Genomic DNA, 6,151 nt, shown 5'->3' on the forward strand with positions numbered 1-6,151 from the left:
ACGGGCATTTGGGTTTTGTAATTGGTTGAAAATTATCTACAATTTGACACCAGTTTTCAGGTGATTGGACCCGTTTTAAGTCATTTTTTGAAAAAATTTTGAAAATTTTGGACTGATTTTGTGTAATAATGTGAATAGATTTCTTGACGCTGTTTTCGGATTTATAATTGGCGGAAAATTCTCTACCATTTGATACCAATTTTCAATCGATTGAACCCATTTTGACTGATTTTTGGAAAAAATTTTGGAAATTGAAAACTAGCTTTTCACGATTATTTAAATAGATGTCGTGAACACGATTTTAGACTTGTTATTGAGGGAAGGTTGTCTATATTTGTGTGCCCATTTTCGCTATTTTTTTGAAAATTTTTCAAAACTGTAAACTCACTTTTCACGTTTATTTGTATACATGTCATGACGGCGGTTTCGGAGTTATAATTGCCGGAAGTTTAGCTGCAATTTGAAACCAATTTTCATTCGATTAAACTTGTTTTAAGTAATTTTTTGGAAAAATTTTGAAAATTTTGGACTGATTTTGCGTAATAATGTGAATAGATTTCTTGACGATGTTTTCGGATTTATAATTGGCGGAAAATTCTCTACCATTTGATAGCAATATTCAATCGATTGAACCAATTTTGAGCAATTTTTCAAAAAATTTTGAAAACTTGAAACTAGTTTTTCAAGATTATTTGAATAGACGTCGAGAAGACGATGTCAGATTTGTTACTGAGAAAAGGTTGTCTATATTTTTGACATCAATTTTAGCAATTTTTTGGAAAATTTTTGAAAACTGTAAACTCACTTTTCACGTTTATTTGTATACATGTCATGACGGCGATTTCGGAGTTATAATTGCCGGAAGTTTATCTGCAATTTGAAACCAATTTTCATTGGATTAAACTTGTTTCAAGTAATTTTTTGGAAAAATTTTGAAAATTTTGGACTGATTTTGCATAATAATGTGAATAGATTTCTTGACGATGTTTTCGGATTAATAATTGGCAGAAAATTCTCTACCATTTGATGCCAATTTTCAATCGATTGCACCCATTTTGCGTAATTTTTGGAAAAATTTTGAAAATTGAAAATTAGCTTTTCAAGATTGTTTGAATAGATGTCGAGAAGACGATGTCAGATTTGTTGTTGAGGGAAGGTTGTCTATATTTTTGGCATCAATTTTAGCTATTTTTTGGAAAATTTTTCAAAACTGCAAACTCACTTTTCACGTTTATTTGTATACATGTCATGACGGCGATTTCGGAGTTCTAATTGCCATAAGTTTATCTGCAATTTGAAACCAATTTTCATTCGATTAAACTTGTTTTAAGTAATTTTTTGGAAAAATTTTGAAAATTTTGGACTTATTTTGCGTAATAATGTGAATAGATTTCTTGACGATGTTTTCGGATTTATAACTGGCCGAAAATGCTCTACTATTTGATACCAATTTTCAATCGATTGAACCCATTTTGAGTACTTTTTGGAAAAATTTTGAAAATTTTGGTCTGATTTTGCGTAATAATGTGAATAGATTTATTGACGATGTTTTCGAATTTATAATTGGTGGAAAATTCTCTACCATTTGATACTAATTTTCAATCGATTGAACCCATTTTGAGTAATTTTTGGAAACATTTTTAAAATTGAAAACTAGCTTTTCAAGATTATTTGAATAGACGTCGAGAAGACGATGTCAGATTTGTTACTGAGGAAAGGTTGTCTATATTTTTGACATCAATTTTAGCAATATTTTGGAAAATTTTTGAAAACTGTAAACTCACTTTTCACGTTTATTTGTATACATGTCATGACGGCGATTTCGGAGTTATAATTGCCGGAAGTTTATCTGCAATTTGAAACCAATTTTCATTGGATTAAACCTGTTTTAAGTAATTTTTTGGAAAAATTTTGAAAATTTTGGACTGATTTTGCATAATAATGTGAATAGATTTCTTGACGATGTTTTCGGATTAATAATTGGCAGAAAATTCTCTACCATTTGATGCCAATTTTCAATCGATTGCACCCATTTTGCGTAATTTTTGGAAAAATTTTGAAAATTGAAAACTAGCTTTTCAAGATTATTTGAATAGATGTCGAGAAGACGATGTCAGATTTGTTGTTGAGGGAAGGTTGTCTATATTTTTGGCATCAATTTTAGCTATTTTTTGGAAAATTTTTGAATAGTGTAAACTCACTTTTCACGTTTATTTGTATACATGTCATGACGGCGATTTCGGAGTTCTAATTGCCATAAGTTTATCTGCAATTTGAAACCAATTTTCATTCGATTAAACTTGTTTTAAGTAATTTTTTGGAAAAATTTTGAAAATTTTGGACTGATTTTGCATAATAATGTGAATAGATTTCTTGACGATGTTTTCGGATTAATAATTGGCAGAAAATTCTCTACCATTTGATGCCAATTTTCAATCGATTGCACCCATTTTGCGTAATTTTTGGAAAAATTTTGAAAATTGAAAACTAGCTTTTCAAGATTATTTGAATAGATGTCGAGAAGACAATGTCAGATTTGTTGTTGAGGGAAGGTTGTCTATATTTTTGGCATCAATTTTAGCTATTTTTTGGAAAATTTTTGAATAGTGTAAACTCACTTTTCACGTTTATTTGTGTACATGTCATGACGGCGATTTCGGAGTTATAATTGCCGGAAGTTTATCTGCAATTTGAAACCAATTTTCATTCGATTAAACCTGTTTTAAGTAATTTTTTGGAAAAATTTTGAATATTTTGGACTGATTTTGCATAATAATCTGAATAGATTTCTTGACGATGTTTTCGGATTAATAATTGGCGGAAAATTCTCTACCATTTGATACCAATTTTCAATCGATTGAACCCATTTTGAGTAATTTTTGGAAAAATTTTGAAAATTGAAAACTAGCTTTTCAAGATTATTTGAATAGATGTCGAGAAGACGATGTCAGATTTGTTATTGGGAGAATTATAATTTGGCATCATTTTTAGTCGATTGTACCCATTTTATATTTTTGAAAACTAAAAACTCGCTTTTCACGTTTATTTAATTGCCGGAAGATTATCTACAATTTACTATCAATTTTCAGTAGATTAAGCCCATTTTAACAATTTTTTTTTTATTTTGAAACTGTAGACTTACTTTTCACGTTTGTTCGAATACATGTCATGACAGCAATTTCAGAGTTGTAATGACATCTATTCAAACAAGTTTACAATTTTCAAAATGTTTCCAAAAAAATTGTTAAAATAAATACGTTCAATCCAGTGAAAGTTTAGTGATGACCCAAGATAAATCAAAACTAAATTTAAAGATTACAAGCTATCAAAATTTGTTAATAATATTCAAATTAATATATTTTTTCAAATTACCCAAGAACTGAGGATGATTATTTAAAATGAATTGTAGCCGCAAATGGAGGACCTACTTTTAGTGGAATTAGATGAAAACTTGCACACATATGCCAAGAAATACCAAAATATAGTTTTCCATCTAGTTGTAAATTTTAGAAACCGAAGAATTAGTATTCTTTTCGTTTTTTTGATAATGTCCATGTTATGATAAGTCGTGAAATGCATTCGAAGATTTATGTTAAGCAGCGATAATTTCGTCCCATCGTAAATTATCTATCTCGGTTACGAGCACCCCAATCCCAGCAAACGGTTAATAAAATTTATGCGTTGCAACAAAAACGGAAAATGCATAAATTCTTCAATTACGAGGTAATCTCATGAATGATTATGACAGTTGTAGGACAACAGTTTGCAGTCCGAGATTACGTCTTCGTCTTCGTCGGAGCTTTATCGCGTAATTGTGCTAAAAGAACGAACCTCCGCAGCAAGCCGATACCCAATCTGTTGTTGTTTACCAAGTGTTTACCCGAAATCAGAAAAAACAAGTTGCAAAACGTCACCCAATCATCTAGGCAATGCACTCTGCCGTCAATTTTTAAATGTTTTGTTTACTCGTGATAAAAAATGATATAATAATGCGTGCCGACCTTGAATTTTTAACCATGACCGTCCTAACATTGTCAAAGTAATTGTGTGACGTGCACTAGGCTAGACCACTTATCTATTTTGGGGGTACACCGAATACAATGATAGGATAGGACATGGTCTCCGAGCGAAAAGAAAACGGCAAGTGGAACACGGCTACCGTTATCACCTAACGCTAACAGAACAATATCCATTTAAAACTGAAAACAAAACGAAAAAACCCACAACAACAACCTGAAAAATTCCTACAATTGCCATCTTTGGTCGGGCGAGCATTAAGCCGCTTTTTTCTTCGGGAATACGTGAGAAATGTCCATGTCGCCGGGCATTTATAAATACCACCGATACCATAAATTACTGGCTTGATCTTATTTCCAAACTGGTTCGCTTTCTTATCGGAAAATCGATGGATGCACCCGATCGAAGCCGTCGTCTAGACCCGCCAAATTTAATTTCGGTGCAATGTCAAAGTTCACAAGACCCGCATGACCAAAATAATTGGAAACAAGTAACTCAACTCGGGCAGCCTTAATAGTTGAGGAAGTACGAACCTAATCCGGCGTGCGAAATATTACGTTACGAGGAAGGGAAAACGAAGGGAGATTCTGTTACGGAGATATTGCAGGGGCGGACCAGGTCCGTTCAACCTGGCTCAGAAGTTATTTCTGTGACGAACGTCCTTGCATAATTTTTATTATTTTTCGGTTATCGGTTAATGGACTAGAATTGTTTTGAGGCTGGCGAGATAAGAGGCCGAAAGAGACGCGGAAACTTGTGCTAGTACGACCCTGTCGACTCTAACCGGATTTTGACCAAAATATGCACAACTGTAGATATTTCACGCTTTATTTGTGACCTGTTCACTAACCACTCAAATGTACAAATCTCCGGAATTTCTAAAAATAGAAAAAATCTACACATATTTAATCAAATATCACTTTGGAAATATCAAACCTGACATAATTTTGACCCGTAACTAACATCTGCGCTAAACATTGAACTCTGTGTTGATTGATCGGCAGTATATTTTCAATCAATACGTTTAAGCTGATTACCAAAATGTCAAATTTTGTGTAAACCAAGAACAAATTTTCTAGATCTATTATAATTACTAGGACATCAAAAAGTACGTCTTCCATTTTCGTCTGTCTTTAACCTGTTATTAGAAAAATAACTTTCAAAATACGATCTTCGTAAGGCTGAATGTAAAAACAGAAGTTCAATTTTCTGATTTTGCAGGTTTTTGATTTTTCAATTTTTCGATGTTGATTTTTCAGTGGTCCGATTTTTCAATTTTTTAAATACTTATAAGCATGAAGCCCATTCACCCCTTCTTCATTCTAGTGACTACTCTTGATATTGTTCAGTTTTATCTTAGCAAACTTGAGCCCCGCCCATCCACCCTCTCTTTTCTTAGAAGCTAGTTCATTTGCCAAAATGAGTATGTTTCGATGATACGATTTATCAATTTTTGTGCTCTTCAATTTTAGGGTTTTTAATTAAATATATCGATTTTTCAATTTTTCAAATTTTGACGTTTCTAAATTTCCAAAAAAATTCCAAAAAAATACTTAAATTGGATTCAATTGACTAACAATTGGTATCAAAGTGTGGATAATTTGCAGGCAACTACAAATCTATAACTGTAGTCACGATATCTATTCAAAGTTTACAATTCTCAAAATTTTTCCAAAAAAAAATTGTTAAAATGGGTTTCAGCCAATTACAAGACCCAAGTGGTCGTCACAAGATCTATACATTTAAGCTGATTACCAAAATGTCAAATTTTGTGTAAACTAAGAACAAAAGCTAAATGTAAAGACAGAAGTTCAATTTTTCGACCTTGCTTTCTTAGTTTTTCGGTTTTTTTTGGATAGTTCTTTCAGTTTCGGGATTTTTCAATATTTCAATTTTTCAACTTTTCGATGTTTTCATTTTTCAGTTTTTAAAATTCTTCGATTTCTCGAGTTTTCAGTTTTTCTATGTTTCAATTTTTCAATTTTCCGAAATTTTCGATTTCTCGATGTCTCAGTTGTTGAATTTTTCTGTTTCGATTTTTCAGTTATCCGAATTTTCAATTTTTCAATTATTTAAATTCTTATAAGCATGAAGTAGCTCTGCCCATTCACCCCTTCTTCATTCTAGTGACTCT

Source organism: Zophobas morio, unplaced genomic scaffold (assembly GCF_036711695.1).
Source record: "Zophobas morio isolate AGI-343-1 ecotype UQ-CSIRO unplaced genomic scaffold, CSIRO_AGI_Zmor_V1 ptg000027l, whole genome shotgun sequence".
Lineage (NCBI taxonomy): Eukaryota > Metazoa > Arthropoda > Insecta > Coleoptera > Tenebrionidae > Zophobas > Zophobas morio.